The sequence below is a fragment of the Histoplasma capsulatum genome, genomic scaffold, assembly GCF_000149585.1.
Source record: "Histoplasma capsulatum NAm1 scaffold_2 genomic scaffold, whole genome shotgun sequence".
NCBI classification, from domain to species: Eukaryota; Fungi; Ascomycota; class Eurotiomycetes; order Onygenales; family Ajellomycetaceae; genus Histoplasma; species Histoplasma mississippiense.
In genome coordinates this window covers 1,693,595-1,696,021 of record NW_001813981.1, presented here as the reverse complement: position 1 = coordinate 1,696,021, position 2,427 = coordinate 1,693,595, and positions in this window count along the sequence as shown.

The window sequence follows — 2,427 nt, the reverse complement described above, 5'->3', positions numbered from 1 at the left end:
CCACCTAGTGAAGTGATTTTAACCTTTGTGATTTTGCCCACCTATATTAGTCATGAATACGTGCCCTTATCTCCACGTGATATATTGAGCACTTTTCCTGATTAGGATTAGGATATATCCCATACCAACTTGACACCAAGCTCTGTATCTCGTCCAGGACGCTGCAGATCTAGTAAATTACGAAGATTGTTCAAAGAAACACTCGAAGCTTGTTTGGTCCTTCCCGAGGCCGATAAATCCTAACTTCAATGGACAAGACAAAATTGCTCCCATTGCCCAGGAGTGTCAAGTGGCCACATATTGACCGTCAGGCAGGAATTGTGTTGTGAACACAGCTGCCAAGTTCTTGTTTGTCCCTGGGACCTTGTTTGCCCAGCAAATAATATCGTCCGTGATGAATCACGAACCATATCGGATTTCCAGACAGTGTGGAAGATCTGTCTCCTGCTTTCGGTCCTTGCCAAGTTTGTCTGAAATGTTGTGACGCGACCCCCGACGAGCCTTAACCTTACCCAAAAACATGCAGAGCAATACAACCACGAACTCGAGGAAGGCTGGATACCTTGGGTACAGAATGCTTCTCTCGGGGTTGATCTTGTTTACACATGGCCCGATCTTTCTGAATTTTGCCGACTATGTGATGTCACTGAGAGCCAAACTCTTTCTCTCATGCAGGTGCCCTCACAGCTCCCTCAATCAATTAACACATTGTAGTGAAATTCGCTTGATACCATTAGTTCTCTGGTTGCTTGCATACTTTTCCTCGACCTCTGTTCTAGATTTGCTGGCGTACAACATGCTTATATCGTTCCCCTGCAGGAATGCGGTCCAACTACGGAGTAAAGCGGGTGCCAAGACGGAAAAAGCGTCTACTTCGAGGACGAGGTTCGATGAAACCAAGTGACCCTCCATTTGCAAAGAACCACAGATGGTTCGGGCTCCCTAACCAAATTACAATATCATTCTAAAAAAGAGCCAATTAGCTAGAAGTCGCCCCGTCGAAAAAAGGACCCTTCCCTTCAGAATCTGGACGCAGGGGGAATTCAAATCAAACTCCGATCCTTCGGGCAGAAAGGACCAAATCGACGGTTGGAAAAGTCGTGTTTCACTCGATGATATATCAATTTATCCACCGTATTACGCGAAACACCGCATGCCATCATGTTAATGGAGAATGTTGGTTATTCCATCAAGAGCTGTACGCGATTAGGTAGGGGAAAAACCAATATCACACACATCTGTGTGCCTGTCTGCTGTGCGGACGACCCTACCCCAGTCCTAACTGTCAAGTACCGTTGAACGTTCCATTAGAGTACAGGAAGGTCGAAAATTTTGCGCGCAAATTCCCAAGTGATCATATATGTTCACATCTGCGTTCTCAGCCATGTCTCAGAAACATTTCATTCCTTTGAACGTTCTTTATCGCCACCAGCTGATAGAGCAGAAGTTGGATCGTTATCCGTCCTGCACACTTTGTGATTTTGTATGCCACATAGGGATTGTCTTATGTTGATCGTTCATAACTGTTCCTCCTGCAATCATGAAAACATGCCACCTAATAATTTCATCAGACTCTGCAACTGTTGGATACGTCCGCCTTTAACCTGCACGTTTGATTGGATCCAGGTGAGTCGATTAGAAAAAAAACCGTCCCTTTGATTTCCTAGACTCGAAGCTACATCGGAAGACATCGAATAACATCGGGTAGCTGCTATGGAGGCCCCATCATAACTGCAAGAACTACACGCTTCACTACCAAGCTTGTGTCAATAGTATCACCCTACTATCCTGAACGGAGACGTTTGAGACTACGGGCCAGGCGGGAGACCAGTACAGATCTTCACGCGAGTATTCTGCCAAACCACGATCGACATCTAGACTGACTCGGACGCTTTACTTCGTCATTAACCGTCACTCGTAATCCCTCGGCCCGGTGGAAGATTAATACCAGGATGACGCTGATAGATGCACAATCTACATTGCATGATTAAGGAACGAATCTACAAGGGTCATCCTCGTAATTGCATTTGCGAACTTGCCAGAAGCCTGCTTTTGTGGAGACTTCAATTCCTAATCTCGACCCTCATCCTCATCCGCTTCCATACGCCCACAACCTTTCAACTAATATTATCAATGAGACGAATAACTATGTTCTGCACTCAGATCCTTTTAGGTTGTTCATATACTTTCATTGCTAACTATATTGAGATATATCAGTGTTCACAAGACACCGACCTTTCCTGACCATCTCATGGAAATGAAAGTGACAGATGCTAAACAAAGCAACTAGGATTTATTGTCGCGCATGGTGGTGATTGCGTTACAATGCTCTGGTAATTGAAAGGGCTAACGTATAAAGACACTAGAGACTGGCTATGCAATATATGACAAGGGATTTGACGCATATACCTTTCTGTGTTCCCAACA